General features: G+C 35.6%; 1 long non-coding RNA gene across 3 annotated transcripts in view; it reads left to right on the top strand.

The window, feature by feature from the left end:
- LOC103888107 overlaps positions 1–22,386 on the top strand; it is an 87,806-nt gene extending 65,420 nt beyond the window's left edge. For 2 of the 3 annotated variants that reach the window (XR_004177014.1, XR_004177012.1), the window contains exons 3-4: positions 2,591–2,669; positions 16,058–22,386. This is a non-coding gene — a long non-coding RNA (uncharacterized LOC103888107). Of the gene's footprint in view, positions 1–2,590; positions 2,670–5,176; positions 5,481–16,057 lie in introns of those variants that run through there. The other variant, XR_004177013.1, reaches the window with a different exon arrangement.
- The last annotated feature ends 211 nt before the right edge of the window (positions 22,387–22,597 follow it).

Here is a 22,597-nt window from a genome sequence, read left to right as displayed (position 1 = left end):
TTCTCTAGGTTAGGATACAAAGATGGAACAGAACGAGAGAGGTCCTTCTTGCCCTTGCTTAGCATAGAAGAAGAGTTAAATAACCTCCTGGTACAAATACATATAAACTGTCATTGTGGGTAAAGATTCTTCCTCAGATCTTTGAACAAGAATACATTAGCTGACAATAGTATCAGTGGTAACTATGTTTATAGCACAGCAATAAAAACAATCATAACCCCAACGACAGATTGGGGAGTCGACTAACCTCAGACCCCCAAGGTCTGACAATCCTACAATAAATCCTCAGGTAGATCTGTCAGCATAATGATGACAGGGGCTTATATAAGACTGAGCTAAGGTTTCTTCTGGGCTTGCTTCCAATAGCCAGGAATTGCGGAAAAACTTTGCCCTTGGTAATTAACTCTTAATTTAATAATTATTTGAGTAAAAAAAGGTTAAAGTCTTTGTATATTGCCATTTTCTATTTTCAGAATCTATCAACTTGAGTGAAAAAAAAAGCAACAACACACAATTCTAATACCCTTAGCAGATGGATCTGTGTTATTGCAGAACAGGGACCTGGAAACTCTCCATATACCAAGCTATAAATATTCCTGTGACATTTATTATCCTCACTTGAGTTCAGGTGCTTAAATACTTGGACTGAAGTCATGTTTGTAGCAGGAAAAAAGTTGATCTTTAAGCATACCTTGTCGCTGGCTAAATTATTAGCAACAGACAAAGATGGAGGGAAAGTACACCGGAGCAAGGGAGTCTCCCACTTAAGAGCAAGGGAGTCTCCTACTTAAGAGAGGTCACAGAACCTTTAAGTCAAATTAGTTAAAGTTTAGATTCACTTGTAGTACAAATTCCCAAACACCTCACTTCAGACAATTTGATGGATCACATCCCAGGAACTCCCCACCAAACTCCAACTTTCCAAGTACGTATCTACTAGTGCAGTGTTCTGTGGTCTTGAATTTGAGTCCCAGCTCCACCAGCTGCATAGGATTGTAAATTCAAACTTCTGTGAATCTCACTTCATATTGCATCAAGGAACTGTAGGATTATGTAAACCAGGAGATAGTAACCCATATAACATCTTTCCAATAAAATAAAATTAAGCTGAATGTGTCAGCATAGATTAACAGTCTTTCTTCATTAAGGGGTGTAGATTCCTCAAGTGTGGTTGTTTCGTGGTTCAGACTAGGATTTACTAGTGTTGTTCTTAATTAAGGACTATTTAATTCCCTTGGGGATGATTACTTGGAGCCTGGGATAGGTTTCATTCTGAGAGGAAAACAATCCATGCATGACTTTGCCTGGGATATTGCATAACAAAAGTCTTGCAGATATATCCATCCCAAAAGCTATTTCTAACCCTTGCCCAGAGGACCCAGAACAGTGTGAAGCTGAAGAAGACCCACAGGCCTCTTCCTTCATCCTGTCCTTTTCCCCCAGCATGAATGACCCCTTTGTGGCTATCAAAAAAAGGCTGATGCAGTGTGATGCTATACCAGCACATTTATGGTGTCTGGAACTGACAACACATTTTAAAGGAACATTGTCAAACTACATTGTCTAGAGAAGAATGAGGGGCCTGGAGGTTATGAAATATAAATACAGTCAAAGAAGTTAAACTTCTCTCTTACAAGTTAAATATCAATTAAGTATAGTTCTAAGTGCATAGGCTCAGGGGCCAGATTGTCTATTTTCAAACCTTGGTTCTTCCATTTAGTAGTTATGTGAATTGGACAAGTTATTTCACCCTTTTGTACTTCAGTTTCCTCATTTGGAATAGGGAAAAAAATAGTATCTATCTTACAGTGTTGCCATGAGGATTAAATGAGTTAGTAATAAACTGCCAAACATGGCATTTGAACATACTAAGGGCTTTATCAGTGTTTGAAAAAGAAAAAAAAATGAAAGCTGTTTTTAAATATTTGAAGGGTTATAAATTAAAGTATAAGTAGGCCTTTATTAGAGTTGCCAAAGGCCAAGTGTTCTTAACTTGGGGATCTATGGTAAGACTCCAGAGAGTCTTCAAGCCTATGAAATTGCATGTGAGTTTTTGTATACATGTGTACTATATGTTTCCAAAGAATACCATGACCTTCAAAAAGACTAACCACTGAGAATAAAGATAAAACCAATGAATGAAAGTTTCAGGGAGACTCACTTTGACTTGTAGGATAAGACACTATTCTTAGGCTTTAATTATCAAAACCCAGAGCATCAACAGCCTTATCTCAAACAGTTTCATATGATACTAGATGAACACATCTTGGGGTTGCAGGGGACTAAGTGGGCTCTCATTATTAGAGGTCTAAGAGGGAAGGCTGGTCTCAGCTTCCCTGCCTCATAATCCTCTTTTCCTCTTCCTGCAGCACCTTTTTCCTTTAGTTAAAGAGTATGTGAGTCTCCTGGATCTTGACATTCTCAAGCTGTAATGTTACACAGTCCAACCACTGCAACCCTTACTCAATGGCAAATCCAGTTATATCACCCCCGCTTGCTGAAAATTTTCTGGTAACACTCCAATGCCAAGATAATTCATTAACAAATAACATAAGTCTGATTATAATGTGATGTTGTCCTGCCTTTCCAGTCACATTGTGTCCAGAATTGGTTCCTTCCAGTGGGTTCTTGGTCTCACTGACTACAAGAATGAAGCTGGGGACCTCGTGGTGAGTATTACAGCTCTTAAAGATGGCGTGTCTGGAGTTTGTTCCTTCCGGTGGGTTTGTGGTCTTGCTGACTTCAAGAATGAAGTGGCAGACCTTCGTGGTGAGTGTTACAGCTTTTAAAAGTGGTGCAGACCCAAAGGACCAAAATCTAGCAGCACCTAGATTTATTGTGAAGAGCGAAAGAACAAACTTCCCACACTGTGGAAGGGGACCCTAACAGGTTGCTGCTGCTGGCTCAGATGACCAGCTTTTATTCCCTTATTTGGCCCCACCCACATCCTGTTGATTGGTCTATTTTACAGAGCACTGATTGGTCCATTTTACAGAGTGCTGATTGGTCCATTTGCAATCCTTTAGCTAGACACAGCACTGATAGGTGCGTTTTTATGGAATGCTGGTTGGTGCATTTACAATCCTTTAGCTAGACACAGAGCACTGATTGGTGCATTTTTACAGAGTGCTGATTGGTGCATTTACAATCCTCTAGCTAGACAGAAAAGTTGTCCAAGTCCCCACTCAACCCAGGAAGTCCAGCTGGCTTCATCTCTCAACATTTCTTACCTAATACACTCCAAATCTTCCATTAATATCCAACTAAAATGTTATATTCTTTCTGATGCCCTCTTTAAATTCTTTAGAAACAGTTAGCTGCTCTGTGTTGTGAAATCCTATAGTATTTTATTGAAATCTCTGCTATAGCACTCACAATGTAGCATTTCTCTCACACTGTAATATAAGAACATAGAAGGCTGAAACTATACATTGTTCAACATTATATCCCTGAGGTAAACATGCTAGTTACCTACCAAATATCTTTTTGCCCTAACTAGAAGAATACTTTCTGGATTCCCTTCAGCTCAAAGTAATAATGTGACCAGTTAGATGTGAAAGAAGGCCATGTGATTGAGTTCTGGCTAAAGGTACATGGGTGCAAGTGTTGTACCATGCTTCTACTCTAGGTCCTAAAACCTCCATATGTGATTTCCCACATTGTCTTTTCCTCTTCTGTGATGATCTTGGCTAAGGATAAGATGTAAGGAACCTTGTTTCCTGCTTGACTACACCATCCCTACTGACCACGTTTTTTTGTGTGTTAAGATTCTCAGATGTCAGAATTTACTTGTCACATCAGCACAGCCTAGCATATACTAACTAACATACTAAGGTTGGCAAAGTGTAAAACTGAAGGATGCTGGACCGTTGATAGGAATCTGGAACTCAAACAACTATACATGACTATCTCTGGACTTCTTTTTGTAAAATAAACTCTTATTTATAATAGTTTTTCAATCATTACAGTTGGCAAGACATCTTAAATATTCACAGAATGGTAAGCACTCAGAAATGCTCATTGAAGAAATGAGATTCTAAGAAGCTGGGTAGAAAGGTTTATAGTAATTTCATTTCTAAATTTTAAAAAGCATAGATTTAATTGAGAAAGAGTAATAAAATATTTTAAGTTCTTTCAAATAAATTCTACCAAAGAAATTGGACCCGAAGCTATATCTGTGATTATGTATCTTGTTAGCTAGCTAGCTATTTATCTATTATCTATCTACAAAATTGGCAAAAAGAAGGATAAACATGTAGTAGAAAAACTGAAATATAAGTTTGGTACAAAATGGATTGGGGAAAAGGAGTAATCAAAGGGAAAGAAAGCAGGGCGGGTATCATCACGTTAAGTTTCAAAAGTTGGACTAAGTTCCAAGATGAAGAATTTTCACTGAATGAAGAAAAGTTGTTCAGAGAGATGATTCTCTTCTGAATATTTCAAATCTTCACACTTAAAGCAGGCCATTTCCAATGTAGCATCACTGCAAGTGACAATTGAAAGATCTAAGGTCTAAAATGGGTACACTAGGGCTTTCGGTTTTCTTCTACATAAGTTCAGGGATTTTTGCACAGAACTTCAAAGATCATTGGTAAAAGTCCTTGCAAGGCTTTAAGCATCAAAGCAACCATAAATCTGCTATGAATAAAGTTAAATATGATTTCTTTAGACAATGAAACCCTGGGTCCTGAAATACAAACTGAGAGGCTTTTCCTCTGAAGGCAGATGAGTATATAATATATAACATTCATTTAAGTTTGGGAGTCTTCAGAAGACACCGAAGCAGAGAAGAGGTTCTATTTTGGGCTTCAAGCTTTTTGTTCTCAAATTTGCTAAATCACATCTTATTTCCTGTGAATTTATTATAAAATATAAGTAGATAAAACATGCACTTATGTTACAAAGTTTATCTCATAATTTTGGTTTACTTTAAAGCTCCAACACATTTATGAAGTCTGATCTTTCTGCACCTTAGGGTGCAATATCTGTTGAGAGAGATGATTGCTTCCTCAATTGGAGAAGTCAGACCTTATGGACAATCCAAGTCTAATTTAAAGAACAATGTTTCTGTTTTCTACATGTTGTCAGTGTGAAAAATCCCACAAGTGATATTAGTGGTTTATAGTGCCAATTAATAACTCAGGTTTCCACAACTACTTAAATTGGTGTTTTCCAGGTAAACTGGTCTCAGTCTTGCTAAACTAAAAAGCATCTGGAGGAGTACAACTCTTCATTGATTCATCCTCTCCCTCCCCCGCTGAGGAATGATGGGCAGCATGCATGCAAATTGCAAGGTGCAGCTATACATCACGTCCGAAACCTGAGAGCAATAAAATGAGAGTCACGTGATGCTAGTATCTAGTGTCATCTAGTATTCTTAATTAACAAAAGCATGCCAAAGTGCTGTTTACTTGGAATATGTGATTTATTATATTTATTTTACTTGAGGAAATTTAAAAATCTTTATATGTCTACCAAGGAGTTGTCTGATTTTGACTAGTGCAGAAAAACTGAAAACAAGTAAAAACTGAAAACAAGTAAAAACCAGGATTTTTTAAAAAGTCAGAATGTGTAGCTTGATTTGACAGGTAGAAGTGAATTAGTGAATACATTTCTATTTCTCCTATTTTGTTAGAAATTGTTTTTGAATTTGAAGTGAAAAATTTAAAAAAATCAAATTTTTGCTATGTCATAAAATTACTTTAGATTTTGTTACTGAAAATTGATTGATTGAAAGAATTATTTTTGTAGAACTGAAACTATGGTATCTACTAGGAAAATAATATTTGACTAATTGCTGACATTACTATAATCTTGCTAGGTGGCCTGTTCCACTTAATTTGGCAATATGAAACCAAATTATATTTCAAGGGATATATATATAAAATGAACAGTGAGTTTATCCTCAAGATTCTAATTATAACTGATTATTTGTTTCAAATGTTATAGGAAAAGTGCTAAGTAATTTTATTGGCAAATCTGGTTTGTGGTTTAAGGACCGGTTTGCATAGCTCATTAAGATGAATTCACCTAAAATCTTGTACAGATTCTAGATGGATAAAACATGCATTTCCATTTAAATAAATTTCCATAGCAATTTTGTTTTACTTTAAAACTGTATCACATATGTAAAGAAAGATTCTAACCACTGAATCCAGAAACATCTATGCCAAATAACATGTGATTTATTTGGCACTATCTATTTAAAATGTTATTATTCAAAAAGTGGTCATAAAATATTCTGCTGACATATAAATAAGAAAAATAAAACTTTAAGTGATTTTTAAAAGTGTAAACATATCCATGGACATGAAACTTTATATTTAATAACTCGTTTATTTATGAGCAATGGAATGAGTAAAAGAAAAACAATTCCAAAAATATCAAAATTTTACATTGTATTAGGGATATACTATTTTTATGATGATGTAAGTATACAATGCTTATTACATCAGTTTCCCCCAACACATCTAATTAAATGTTAAATCACTAATTAAAAAATAACAATTTGAAGGTATCTGAATATTAGCTTTACCATTGTTGATTAGATTGGAAGAAGTCAGTTTTCAGAGAAAGCTAAATCCACTTTCAGATATGTTGCGTTAGAGGTACCCAAGGGACACTGAAATGAAGAATTAAGCAAAATGGTTGACGGTATGGACTTTGGAGCCAGACTGTCTCAATTCAAATGCTGGCTCTTCCAGTTATAAGTTGTGAGTCATGGGGCAAGTTATACAACCTATAAAATCATTTAGGTTATTTGACTAGCCAGAAAACTTCAAATATTTTAGTCTTATGTTAGTACCTCAATTTTTCTCCTGTATACCAACTTCATAGGATTGTAATGGGAATTAAATGAACTAACATTTGCAAAACTTAGAAACTAGAATGTAGAAAGCACTACTTAAATATACATTAAATAAATATGTGGGATCTGGGACTTTGAAATGAGGTCTTGGCTGGAGGTAGGAGTTTGAATGCCATCAGCATATGATTGTAGCTGAAACTCCAAGATAACGTAGGATAATGTTGATGAGGATTATCACGCCCAGTGACAGAAGTGGGCCAGGGACAGAATCTTCAGAAACATTAACATTTAAGGAGTAGCTACAGCTAGCAGATCCAACAAAGGAAACCAGGAAAGAAAAGCCATAAGCAAAAGGAAACTATAAGGGGAAAGTGTTAGCTCAGAAGTCACACAAAATGAAAATGGAAATGGACAGTAATGCCAAATGGCACACAGACACTGAAAAGCATTTACTAAATTTGGCATTTTGAAAATCATTAAAGTTATTTTACTGGAATGGTTCAATAGAGTGAGCTACTTGGGCTAAGAGATATTGCTGTGGGGTGACTAGTGGGACAAAGCGAGAGCAAGTAGAGATAGCGAGTGTAGGCTGCTGGGAGACACTTGCTAAAGATAGAAGCAGAATAGCAACTATAAGGAGATACTTGATGAGGGGAAGTATTTTCCTTTTCCTCAGTTTTTTTTTTTTTTTTTTTTTTTTTTAAGAGGGATTTGTATATGGTCTATGAGGAAGGTGATAGTAGAAAGGAAGAGAAAGGACCCAACAGAGCCATGTCCTGGAGGAGACAGCAAGGAATCAGCTACAGAGCACAGGTAGATAGACTGCTCTAGATAAGTGAAAGAACCTATTATTTAAAACTGAAAGGAGAAGATCAGAATAATAATAATAATAAAAGGCAAATAGGAGGCAGGACTAACTTGCAGCTTTCACTCAGATGGCCAGAACAGTGTGTAGAAACTCACATCGTGAACTTTTGCTCTAAGAACTACTGCAGGAAGATACTAGGAAAAATAAAAGAATTCACAGACCCTTTGAAAGAAGTAGCTTGCCACTGCAAACTCTGTGAGACAGCCAAAAACCTATGAGTGCCTAAAATGTGAGAGGGGAAAAAGTTAGCTTCTGAACACACATACCCACTGGGGAACCTAAAAATCCAAATCACAGGGGAAGAATTTAACTTTACCTAGAGCTGAAATCAATTTAGAGAGCCAAGCAAAATATGAAAGTAGAAGAAGCAGTGGGAAGAGCCCTGTAGGCACTCCTAGTCCCCAGAGAAGCCCAGGGAAATCATTTCTGACTTTATCTCAGAGAGGTCCTTGGGAAGAGCAGCCAGTGGAACTGGGGAAAGACCACAGCGAGAAGGAAACTCCTAGCTGAACTTTGTAATGATTGTGACCGAGTGCAAATAATCCCGGGCAGAATCCAGGGGAGTGGGGGGTGGCCAAATGGGAAGTGCAGATATGCACACAGAAGTTGTGGCAGGCAGGGAGGGGTGGGGCCTGAAAGCCCTGTTTGCTTTCTCAGTGGGGTGGCTTGTAGCCTGGGGAAAGATCTTATCCCTGCTCCTCAGCTACCTGGATATAAACTTGATGTTATTGGTGGGGCAAGATGGGAGTGAAACTGGCCTTGCTGGCTGAGTGGGAGCTGGGTGAGGCCTGTCATTACTATCTTTTACCCACGTCCCTGGCAACCTGTATGATGCAGAAGAGGCAGCCATAATCCCCCTGGGAACATAATTCCATTAACCTGAGAACCACATCCCATCCCCCACAGCAGCTGCAGCAAGCCCCACCCAAGGAGAGTCTGGGCTCAGACACATCTATCCCTGTCCCCATCTTTCTCTATCCACCCTGGTAGCTGAAGACAAAGACATAATCTATTGGGAGCTATATGTCCCCACCCATAACCTGAGAAACTCAAATACTTATCCAGTCAACCTTAGGGCAAGCTTTTATCGCCCCATACTACCACAGCTGATGTTCTCTTGAAAGTGCCACCTCCTGGCTAGAGGCCGCCCAACTCAACCATTACAGTAACTCATAAAAGAATGGCTGCACTCAAGAAAGGAGAAAATAACACTAATTCCACCACCTGTAACATCCTGGCTAACCAGAGGCCATGTCTGTGCACATGACAATTTCACTGTTACCATAACCAGCATTAGAGAAACCAGCACACTGAACAAAATTAAAACCAAGGACCCTCACAGAGTCCACTTCACTTCCCTGCTGCCTTCACCAGAGCAGGTTCTGGTAACCATGGCTGAGAAACCTGAAGACAAATAAAATCACAGGACTCTTTGCAGACACCCCCCGGTACCATCCTGGAGCCTGGTAGCTCCACTGGATGGCTAAACCCAGAAGAGATACAACAATCACTGCAGTTCAGCTCTCAGGGAACCCCTTCCTCTAGGTAGTGGCTTGGGACTGGAGAATCTGGGGCTCAAGGACTGCTGTTCAAATTCTTTTGTCCCACAGAGGGTTCCCCTCTTTAGGTTGCTCCTCCAGTCCCAAGCCACTACCTAGAGGAACCAGAATTGTTTTTCTGGTTACTTCTCATTTGGGTAGACTATGTCAGAGGGAAGATCAGGGACTCAAGAGCCTTGTTCAGATTCTTTTGTCCACTGGATGACTCAACCCAGAAGAGATATGATAATCTCTGAAGTTCAGCTCTCAGGAAGCCCACTCCTCTAGCTAGTGGCTTAGGACTGGAGGAGCCTCCTCTTTAGGGAGTTCCTCCAGGGAACACCCTGTGGGACAAAAGAATTTGAACAGCAGTCTTGAGCCTCAGATCTTCCCTCTGACATAGTCTACCCAAATGAGAAGGAGCCAGAAAAACAATCCTGGTAATATGACAAAACAAGTTTCTTTAATATTCCCAAAGATCACACTAACTCTCCAGCAATAGATCCAAACCAGGAAGAAATCTCTGAATTGCCAGAAAAAGAATTCAGCAGGTTGATCATCAAGCTACGCAAGGAGGCACCAAAGAAAGGTGAATACCAACTTAAAGAAATTTTTAAAATGCTACAGGATATGGATGGAAACATCTCCAGAGAAATGGATAGCATAAATAAAAAACAATCACAACCTCTGGAAATAAAGGACACACAAAAATGCAAAATACACTGGCAAGTCTCAACAATAGAATCAAACAAATAGAAGAACTTCAGAGCTCAAAGACAGGACTTTCAAATTAACTGAATCCAACAGAGACAGAGAAAAAAATTAAATGAACAAAGCAAGAAGTTTTGGTTTGTGTTAAATGACCAAATCTGAGAATAATTGGTGTTCTGGAGGAAGAAGAGAAATCTAAAAGTTTGAAAAACACATTTGAGGGAATAATTGTGGAAAACGTCTCTGGCCTTGTCTGAGATCTACACATCCAAACACAAGAAGCCCAAAGACCACCTGGTAAATTCATCACAAAAAGATAATCATGTAGGCATATAGTCATCAGGTTATCTCAAGTCAAGATGAAGGAAAGAATCTCAAGAGCTGTGAGGAAAAAGCATCAGGTAACCTATAAAGGAAAACCTATCAGACTAACAGCAGATTTCTCAGCAGAAATCCTACACACTAGAAGGAATTGGGGTCCTATCTTTAGCTTCCTTAAACAAAACAATTGTCAGCCAATAATTTTGTATCCAATGAAACTAAGCTTCATAAATGAAGGAAAATAAAGTTATTTTCAGGCAAACAAATGCTGAGAGAATTCACCACTACCAAGTCAGCACTACAAGAATTGCTGAAAGAAGCTCTAAATCTCGAAACAAATTCTCAAAATACACCCAAATAGAACCTCCTTAAAGCATAACTCTCACAAGGCCTATAAACAGTAATGAAATGGGAAAGTAAACAAGGTATTCAGGTGACAACTGGCACAATAAATAGAATAGTACCTCATATCTCAATACTAATGTTTAATGTAAATGGCCTAAATGCTCCACTTAAAAGGTACAGAATGGCTGGTGGATAATAATTCACCAACCAAGTATTTGCTGTCTCCAAGAGACTCACTTAACACACGAAGATTCACATGTAGTTAAGGTAAAGGGATGGAAAAGGGATGCAAATGGACACTGAAAGTGATCAGGATTAGCTATCCTTATATCAGACAAAACAGATTTTAAAGCAACAACAGTTAAAAAATATAAAGAGGGACATTGCATAATGAGATAAGAACTAATCCAATAGGAAAATATCACAATCCTAAATATATATGCACCTAACACTGGAGCTCCCAAATTTATAAAACAATTACTATGAAACCTAAGAAATGAGATAGACAGCAACACAATAATATTGAGGGACTTTGATACTCCATTAACAGCACTAGACAGATCATCAAGGCAGAAAGTCAACAAAAAACAATGGACCTCAACTATACTCTAGAATAAATGGACTTTACAAATATTTACCAAACATTCTACCCAACAATTGCAGAACATACATTCTATTCATCACCACATGGAACAGTCTCCAAGATAGACCATATGATAGGCCACAAAGTACATCTCAATAAACTTAAGAAAATCAAAATTATATCAAGTACTCTCAGACCACAGTGGAATAAAATTGGAAATCAACTCCAAAAGGAATTCTCAAAACCATGAAAATACATTGAGATTAAATAATCTGTTCCTGAATGATCATTGAAATCAAGATGAAAATTTAAAAAAAAAATTTGAACTGAATGATAATAGTGACACAACCTATCAAAATCTCTGGGATAAAACAAAACTGGTGTTAAAAGGATAGTTCATGGCATTACATGCCTACATTAAAAGTCTGAAAGAGCACAAATAGACAATCTAAGGTCATACCTCAAGGAATTTGAGAAACAAGAACAAACCAAATCCAAACCCAGAAGAAAAAAAGAAATAACAAAGATGAGGAAAAAACTGAATGAAATTGATCCAAAAAATTACAAAAGATAAATGAAATGAAAAGTTGAGCTTTTGAAAAGATAAACAAAATTGATAGACCATTTGTGACATTAACCAAAGAGAGAGGAGAGAAGATCCAAATAAGCTCAATTAGAAATGAAACAGGAGATATTACAACTGATACCACAGAAATACAAAGGATCACTCAAGGCTACTGGGAACACTTTTATGCACACAAACTAGAAAACCTAGAGATGTATAAATTCCTGGAATATGCAACCCTCCTAGATTAAACAAGAAAGAAACAGAAACTCTGAATAGACCAATAACAAGCAGTGAGATCAAAATGCTAATGAAAAAAATTGGCAACCAAAAAATGTCCAGGACCAAATGGATTCACAGCTGAATTCTATCAGACATTCAAAGAAGAACTGGTACCAATCCTATTGACACTATTCCAAAAGATAGAGAAAGATCTGACCCTCCCTAAATCATTCTATGAAGCCAGTATCACCCTAATACCAAAAACAAGATAGAACATAACACAAAAGAAAACTACAGACCAATATCCCTGATGAACATAGATGCAAAAATCCTCAAGAAATACTAGCTAACTAGTATGAAAGCAATAATCCACCATGATCAATTGGTTTTCACACCAGGAATGCAAGGATGGTCTAACATATGCAAGTTGATGTGATACACCACATAAACAGAATTAAAACAGAAATCACGTGATCGTCTCAATAGATGCAGTAAAAGCATTTGACAAAATCTGGCATTGCTTTATGATTAAAACCCTCAGAAAAATTGGCATAGAAGCGACATAACTTCAGCTAATAAAAGTCACCTATGACAAACCCACAGCCAACATTATACTGAAGAGGGAAGTGTTGAAAGCATTCCCCCTGAGAACTGGAACAAGACAAGGATCCCAACTTTCCTCGCTTCTGTTCAACATAGTACTGAGAATCCTAGCTAGAGCAATAAATCAAGAGGAAGAAATAAAGGGCATCTTAATCAGTAAAGAGGAAGTCAGGCCATCACTATTCACTAATAATATGATTATATACCTAGAAAACCCTAAAAACTCATTCAAAAAGCTCCTACATCTGACAAATAAATTCAGTAAAATTTCAGGATACAAAATCAATGTACACAAATCAGTAGAAGTGCTATACACCAACAGCAACCAAGGTAAGAACCACATAAAATCTCAACCCCTTTTTCCCCACTGCAAACAAACAAGCAAAAAAAAAAACAAAAACAAAAACAAAAACTTATGAATATACCTAACTAAGGAAATGAAAGATTCCTACAAGGAAAACTACAAAACACTGCTGAAAGAAATCATAGATGACACAAATGGAAACACATCCCATACTCATGAATGGGTAGAATCAACATTGTGAAGATGACCATACTTCCAAAAGCAATCTACAAATTCAGTGCAATTCCAATCAAAATACCATTATTTTTCTTTGCAGGACTAGAAAACACAATTCTAAAATTCATCTGGAACCAAAAACAGCCTGCATAGCCAAGGCAAGACTAAGCAAAAAGAATAAATCTGGAGGCATCACATTACTTGACTTCAAATCTACTATTAAGGCTGTAGTCACCCAAATAGCATGGTACTGGTATAAAAATAGACACACAAACCAATGGAACAGAATAAAGAACCCAGAAATAAAGTCAAATACTTACAACCAACTGATCTTCGACAAATCAAACAAAAACATTAAGTGGGGAAAGGACACCCTATTTAACAAATAGTGCTAATATAATTGGCAAGCCACCAGAATGAAACTGGGTCCTCCCCTCTCACCTCATACAAAAATCAACTCAATATGGATCAAAGTCTTAAATCTAAGACCTGAAACCTTAAACATTCTGGAAGGCAACATCAGAAAAACCCTTCTAGACATTAACTTAGGCAAAGACTTCATGACCAAGAACTCAAAAGCAAATGCAACAAAAACAAAAATAAATAGATGGGCCTTAATTAAACTAAAAAGCTGCTGCACAGCAAAAGAAATAATCAGTAGAATAAACAGACAACCCATAGAATGGGAAAAATTCTTCACAATCTATACATCTGACAAAGGACTAATTTCCAGAATATACAAGGAACTCAAACAAATCAGCAAGAAAAAAATAGAATAATCCCATCAAAAGTGGGCTAAGGACATGAATAGACAATTCTCAAAAGAAGATATACAAATGGCCAAAAATCATGGAAAAAATGCTAAACGCGAATCATGAAATGCAAATCTAAACCACAATGTGATACCACCTCACTCCTGCAAGAATAGTCATAGTTAAAATATCAAAAAATAACAGATGGTGTGACTGTGGTGAAAAGGGAACACTTTTACACTGTTAGTGGGAATGTAAACTAGTACAACCACTATGGAAAATAGCATAAAGATGCCTTAAGGAACTAAATGTAGATCTACCATTTGATCTAGCAATCCCACTACTGGGCATCCACCCAGAGGTAAAGAAGTCGTTATGTAAAAAAGACATTTGGACATGCATGTTTATAGCATCACAATTCGCAATTGCAAAAATATGGAACCAGCCCAAATGCCCATCAATCAATGAGTAGATAAATAAAATATTTCTATTTTATGGCTGAATACTACTCAGCCATAACAAGGAATGAAATAATTCCATTTGCAGCAACCTGGATGGAGTTGGAGACCATTATTCTAAGTGAAGTAACTCAGGAATGGAAAACCAAGCATCATATGTTCTCACTTATAAGTGGGAGCTAAGCTATGAGGACGCAAAAGCCTAAGGATGATCCAGTGGACTCTGAGGACTCTGGGGAAAGGCTGGGAGTGGGACAAGGGATAAAAGACTACACATTGGGTACAGTGTATACTGCTCAGGTGATGGGTGCACCAAAATCTCAGAAAACACCACTAAAGAACTTACCCATGTAACAAAACACCACCTGTTCCTCAAAAACCTATTGAAATTAAAAACAAACAAACAAACAAAAAACTGAAGGAAGAAGGGAAAATGGATGCAGCTAAAATTAAGGATAGAAAACTGGCAGATTTCATAGCTCATTGATAACTGTTTCCTCTGTCTAGAAAAAACAATTGGTAGTTTACCATGGGTTGCTGAACTAGAACACAGATAAAAGCTGTTGTTGTTGAGAAAGTAAACACTTTGAGGCTAGACTGTCTGATGGGTCACCCACATACAGTGAAGTAGCCAAGGATGATGGCAGGTGTTTAGTGCAAAGTGACACAGGTCAGTGACAGCATTGAAGAGTGGTAGAGGGTGGCATGGTCAGATAACATGAGCTTGAAAAGAGGGAGGAAGAAACATCTAATCTTCCGGAATGTGCAGGTTATTGTTTGCTCCTTCCCCTGTAAAACCAGTCTTCACTCCCATCGACCCAGTCAGAGGTCCTAGAAGGCTATTGCTTAAGGCCTACATCATGCAGCCACTCTTTCAATTTGCTTATAGGTGGATTTAGCCAAAGGGAGTCGTGAGCAGAAGACTGGAAGGCAAGAGAAAAGACAGGTTGTTGTGTTTTTTTGAGGCTCACTCCTTTGTGCCAGCACCTCTTCCAGTAGCACCTGAATTTTCCCAAGACTAGAGCTCCTGGGGAGTAGCCCTTCCCCAACATCTCACACTCTCACAGGATTCTGTAAACATATTTCTTCTCCTTGCTTTTAGCCCTAGAGGCGGTAATGCCTCCACATTTTTGCTAATGTCTGCATGTCTTAATATCCCTTATTTTACCCCATAACCCACCTACTTCTCTGTAAGCAGTCAGTTATTAAATGGCTTTCATTTAGCCAATACAAGTTCATTCTCTTGCTTGCTGTACCCCTCAGTGATAAAAGAGGTAGTAGGGAATTGTGAGAAAGATTACATTACCTACTAGCTACAAGTAGGTGAACTATGGGAGAACCAGCATTTTCTATTCCTGGGGTCTGTGGGGGTAGTGAAGTCAATAAACTGCTTCAGGAATAGTCAGGGGAAAATGTTGCACTAAGCTGGCCATCATTTGCTAAGGAGTAACAAGACCAAAGTTTTAGATTTGTCTCTAAATTTTGGATGAGAGAAGCAGAGGTAAGTTAGAAGTAATGACTCTAAAAGTAGAAAGCCAAGGAAAAGTGAATCATGCTGCATGGGTTAAAATTAAAACAAAGAATAATGACATAACTGAGAAACATAAAGGAACAAGGAACTATCAAATATTTGGACATAATTAACAACAGGTGGTCTTAATCTGCTATGGGGTGGGAACTGGAAATGGTCTGTTTTGTTTATCATAGGCAAATTATTTTGGCCAGAGACTAGAGTTAATTTTCTCCTGTTTTTGTTTGCTCAGGTTTCCCAGCCAGCCGCTTATTGTGAAAAGCTGTTCTGATGTTTGCAGCCCTCTCACACTCAAGAATGACAATAGTCAGGCTTTTGGATACTGGATGACAAGATACAGCACCACAATGCAATGACCTCCTTTACTGTGGAAAAACTGGTGACAGATCAGTAGAAGTTAGTGAACTCAGTAGAAGTTAGGAAGACACAAAATATTTGATAGTTGCTAGCTTGTCTTTTTTTTTTTTTTTAACTTTTTCTTAAGCTGCAGGCAAAGTTTTATTTTAATTTCCGGATGTTTTTTGAAAAGTTAAATAAATACGGAAGTGCTATCAGGTATCTGTGTTTCCAATATCCACAATTAATTAATGTTAATATTTTGGCATCATTGCTTCAGATATACTTTATATATGAAAGAAATAAAATATTACTTAGTTGAAGTCTTTCTCATTCTTATTCCCTCTTTACTTCTCCCCAAATAAACTTTCATTAGCTTAGTTTATATCATTCCAGTTTGTGTTTTCATATTTTTACTACATACTTTAGAAACATCTAAGAAAACATATAATGTTATATTATGTTTTTCAATTTTATATGAATGCTTTCATATTTTATGTAAGTTATTGCATCTTGGTTTTTATATTTATTCTTATGTGGGGGGATCTTTTCATATTGATACATGCAATTCAAGATCATTGAATTTAATTGCTGCATGGCAGCCTGTCTCAGGCAGAGATCTTCAACTTAACCACTGAACCTAAGACAATGATTTCAATGACTTCTTTCTTAATTCTTCCAACGATGATCCATAATCAGGACCATTCTAGATATGCTGCAATTAGTTAATTCATTACATTTAATGGATACCTTAGGCCACCGAAATTTCCTCCCTGAACTGCACTTGAGAAAGTCTGCTCTGTTGTATCACTACGCTACATTTTATTTCTTTATTCCCCATGCTGACAACATTTAAATGCTTCCAAAATATTACTTGAACAAATTCATTTCCCTCTGAAGATATCCTGCTCTACAAGTACAAGAGTTTTCCTGGGCCACGAATCTAGACACTAAATTTCTAAACTGTAGGATGGGAACATTTTAAATTTTACTAGAGATTGCAAAATTATTCTCCAAAGTAGTTGTACTCCTTTAACAGAACTCACACCCCCTACATTCCCATCAATATTATTGTCAGACTTCAATTTTTGCCAATTTGGTGTGAGTGAAATAGCATGTTATATTAGTTTTCTTTGATTATGCATAAATATATGCATTTTGTATATTTGTTAACTATCCAGGTTTCCTCTTCTATGAATTTTCTGCTCAAATCCTTTGCCCTTTTTCCCATTTGGTTTTTATTTTTTAGTTTTTTTTTTTTGGCTGGGGTGCGGTTTGGTAGGACTTTCATAAACACATTTTTAAATTAACACTAATTATTTGGTTGTTATACAAGTTTCAAATATCTTCTCTCAGTTTGTGTCTCATGTTTTCTCTATGTTTATGATATTCTTTTATATAACAGAAGGTTTACATGTTTATATAATCAAATTTATTAATCTTTCTCTTCTCTTTATAAGATGTGCCTTTTGTGTTATGTCTAAAACTTTTTTTTCTACAATAGGGTCATAAAGATATTCTTATATAATTGTTGCTAAAAGCTTTTCTTAGGCTACTTAGATTAGTAAACCACATAGAATTTATTGTGTACATATTTTTCCTAAAAGGAAGGCAATTGTCTGAGCAGTATTTGTTAACTAATTCCGTCCTTTTATAACTGATTTGTAAGGGCATTTCTATAATATGTTAACCTAATTCTGTATACAATAAGAGCTACTTCTGGCCTCCCTGTTTTGCTCCACTGATCTTTTTGTGTATCCATGCAGTAATACCCAAATGGTCTTAATCGCTATTGCCTTCTACCGTCTTGATATATGCTAAGCCAAATTCCCAATCTTCTTTTTTGGAATTTTCTTTGGCATGCAGTTTTTGTTCAATTAATAAGTATTTAGTGTATATGTGTTAGACACTAGGGATATAGCAATGAACAAACTGAAATTCCTGCTCTTATGCATCGTACATTCTAGTTGGGGTTAAAGACAGATTAAAAAATGGTTAAAGACAGTATGTCAAGGGGTAATAAGAACTATAAATGAGAGTAAGCAGTGTAAGATGATAAAGCATTACAGGGTAATGGGAATTCTGTTCTAGTCTTAGACACTTAGTCTTACATATAGATTTAAGAATCAGTGTTTCTACTTTCACAAAAATTTGTAAATTTCATTGAAATTTCATTAACTTATAGATTGACTTGGGGAGACTTGATATCTTGACACTGTTAAATCTTACAATTAATAAACAATGTATGATCAATGTTACTACTGAAAAAGACAGAGCAATAGTAACCATATTTGTCTTTCTACCTAAAACAATTTTAAAATTGAAAATGTGTGAAATAATTAAAGACAATAGACATCAGATAATGAAGTAAATGGTCCTTAAGAGACAGCAAATAAATGAAGTAGCTTATATGGGGGGCAATAAGCCCAAACTTATTGCCTTGAAACAATTTCTGGGCCACAATGCAGAAAGGGGAAGCCTGATGAACTCTTATGTTGCAATGTCAGAGTTAAGCCAATGTGACAGAGCTAAGTGTTCTGGGAGACAAAGGCAGCTCAAGTTTGTAGGGAAGAGGACTGGAGAGTAGAGGGCTACGCAGAAAAAGAACTCCAGAGATCTGCAGAGGGTTCCACTTGGGTATTTGGAAGAATACTGATCAATGGATGTGTAAGGAAACTACCTGAAGCTGGAGAAAGAACCACTTAACAACAGTATCAGAGAGATAGTATCAGCATTTACAAAGGACCAAGAATAGTGTCTGCTTCCACCAGCCAAAATGGAAGATTTCTTCATTCACAGAACGCTGGGAAGGGTACCCAGAAAGATCTTGTTTCAGTAATGAGGCACTACTGGCATCAGGCAAAAATTCTATTCTTTTCTTAACTAAAAGATCTTTAACACAAGATGTGAAAGTATCAAACTTTTCCCAAGTAACTACACTGTGTCCTCCATAAAAAGTTCCTCTTTTATATCTTATGGGAATACAAACATATCGAGCACCCAACAAGGTAAAACTCACCGCATGTGCATTCAGTAAGAAAATTACCCATCATGCAAAGAAGTGGAAAAGTATGAGTGATATGAAGAGAAAATTAAGTAATAAAAATTGACATAAATGTTAGAATTAGCAAAGAAGGATATTAAAATAGTTCTTACAATTGTACTCCATATGTTCTATACCTAGAGGAAAGATTGAGTATGTTAAATAGAGACATGGAAAGTATCAAAAGAGAATATATCTACATCTTCCAATTTAAACTTATAAAGATGAAACTTCATTGCCTATAATGAAAATATACTAGATTGAATTAATAGCATCATAGCAGAATAGATATTACAAAAGATAAAATCGGAGAACCTGAAGACTTTAAGAAATTCAAAATAAAATGGTAAGAAAAAAAATAAACACAATATCAGTGTCTCATGGGACAACTTCAAGCACTTAAATATATGTGTAATTGGAGTTTCCAAAGGAAAATTGGGAGTAGAAAAGTATTTGAATAAATAGTCATTTTTTTTCAAATTTGTTGAAAACTGTAAACACAGGTCCAATAAGCAAGGCACCCCAATAATCAAAAAATGATGAAAACTGCAATAGTCACATCAAAATAAAAATGTTCAACATTAACAATAAAGAGAAAATTTAAAAAGTAACCAGACATGTTACCTACAGAGAAAAAAAGAAGGATGGCAGCAGAAAGATGAGGATATAAATTATGTCAACTATGTTTTCTGGTCACTATAAAATTAAACTAGAAATTAATAACAGAAGGAACTACAAAAAATCCCTATATTTAAAAGCCAAGTTTATTTTAGGATAATCTATTGGGTAAAGAAGGAATCTAAAGGAAAATTAAAATATTTTGAACTGAATGAAAATGAGAACAAAGAATATAGATACTTGTAGGTCATTGCTAAAGTAACAATTAAAGAAAAATTAATAGCAATAATGCTTGTATTAAGAAACGTGGGAAGTCACAAATCAAAGACTTTAAGAAACTAGAAAAAGTAGGACAAATATAAGACGAAACAAGAAGAAGAAAGAAAGCAATAAAGAGTGGAAATCTATAAAATGAAAACAAAAGCTATTTCATTGAGAAAAACAAAAATATTGATAAATATGTAGCCAGGCTAATTAGAAAAAAATGGAAAAAATCTTATATTACCAATATGGTGATGTGACTATATCCTACAGAATATAGATAATAAAGATAATAATACTAAAAATGTTTTGCCAATAAATCCAACAAATTAGAGGAAATGGATTAATTTCTTGAAAGGCAGAAACTATAAAAGCTCACTCAAGGAGAAATAGATAACTTGAATAACTCTATAACTACTAAAGATATTGAATTTGTAGTTAAAACTTTTCCACACAGAAAACTATAGGCTTGGATAGCATCACTGAGCAATTTTATCAACATTAAAAAAAAAAAACCAATCCTACACAAATTCTTCCACTATATTGAAGCAGAGAAAATCGTTCCCGGTCATTATGTTAGGCCAGCATTACTCTGATTCTAAAATAAGACAATGAGATCACAAGAAAAAAAAGCTACTTTTCAACAATCCACATGGATACAGAAGTAAAAATTCTTAATACAATTTTAACAAATTGAATCCAACAATATACAAACAGAAATAATATATTATCACCAAGTGTAGTTTTCCCAGGAATGCAAAGTTGTTTTAACCTTAAAAAAATCAATCAACATAATTCATCATATTAGCAAACTAAAGAAGAAAAAGCCTATGATGCTGTTAATAGATGCAGGAAAACATTTGGTAAAAATCTAACCTATTTTCCTGATAAAAACTCTCAGCAACCTAGGGATAAAAGGAAACTTTTTGAACTTTATTTACAGTTAATTTCATCCTTAATGATGCAAAGATTTAATATTTTTCCCCTAAGATAAGAAACAAGGCAATAACATTTGCTCATAATATTTATTTTTAACATTGTAATAGAGGTTCTATCCAGTATAATTGGGAAAAGAAAAAGCTATTCAGATTAGAAATGAATAAGTAAAAGTTGTCTTTATTAGCAGCCTGTATGATTGTTTATGAGAAAATCTGATAGAGTCCATAAAAAAGCTACTAGAATTAATAAGCAAATTTAGCAATGTTACAGGACACAAGATCACTATATAAAAATAAGTTTCATTTCTCTACACTAATAATAAATAATCAGATATTGAAGATAAAAATAAACACAACTATTAATATTTATAACAACATCAGAAATAGTAAGTATTTAAGTATAAATCCTACTAAAGATATACAGGAACTGTACACTGAAAGCTACAAAACATTTCCAGGAAATTAATGAAAACTTAAGTCAATGAAGAGATATACCATGTTAATAGATGGGATGCCTCAATTATTGTTAAGATGTCAGTTCTCTCCAAATTGATCTACATATTTAAAGCATTCCTAATCAAATTCCATTAAGCTTTTTAAAAGTGAAAATTGGTAAGCAGATTCTAAAAGTCATGTGGAAATGCAAAGGACCGAGAATAGCCAAAATGACTTCAAACAAAGAACAAAATCAAAGCATTAACAGTACCTGATTTTGAGAAGTACTATAAAACTACAATAATCAAGACTGTGTGGCATTGGCAAAAAGAGAAACAACTAGATCAATAAAACAGAATAGAGAATCCAGAATGAGACCTCACGTATAGCAGTAAATGATTTTCAACAAAGATGCAAAGAAAATTCAGTAGAGATGTGCTGGTGCTGAAACACTTGAATAACCATAAGCAACAAATATAAATTTTGACCTATACCTCATGCCATATAAAAAATTAATTCAAAATATATTATAAACCTAAATATAAAACCTAAAACTATGAGATTTTTAGCAGAAATATGGAAGAATATATTAGTGACACAGAGTTTGATAAAGATTTCTTAGATACATTACCAAAAGCACGGTCCTTTAAAAGCTGATAAATTGAACTTTATTAAAATTAAAATAAGCATTTTTTGAAAGACACTTTACAATTAAAAAACAATAAGTCATAGAGCAAAAAAATTTTGAAAAGTGTATATCTAATGAAGGACTTATACAAACTACAAAAAGAATTCTCAAAACTCAAGACTATCCCAACAATCCCATGACTGAGTATAGGTCCAAATAAAAAAACAAAGGAAATCAATATATCAAAGAGACATCTGCACTCCTATATTAATTGCAGCACTGTTCACAATAGCCAAGGTACACAATCAACCTACATGTCCATTAACATGAGTGGATAAATAAAATGTGATATGTATGTATAATACAATGTTATCGAGCCATAAAATATAATAATATCCTGTCATTTGCAACAACATGGAAATAACTGGAGGACATTATGTTAAATGATGTCCTCACTCATATATGGAGTTAAAAAAAAAATGATCTCATGGAGATAGAGATTAGAATAATGGT

Source organism: Papio anubis, chromosome 1 (assembly GCF_008728515.1).
Source record: "Papio anubis isolate 15944 chromosome 1, Panubis1.0, whole genome shotgun sequence".
NCBI lineage: Eukaryota > Metazoa > Chordata > Mammalia > Primates > Cercopithecidae > Papio > Papio anubis.
This window is presented reverse-complemented; position numbering and strand designations above follow the sequence as displayed.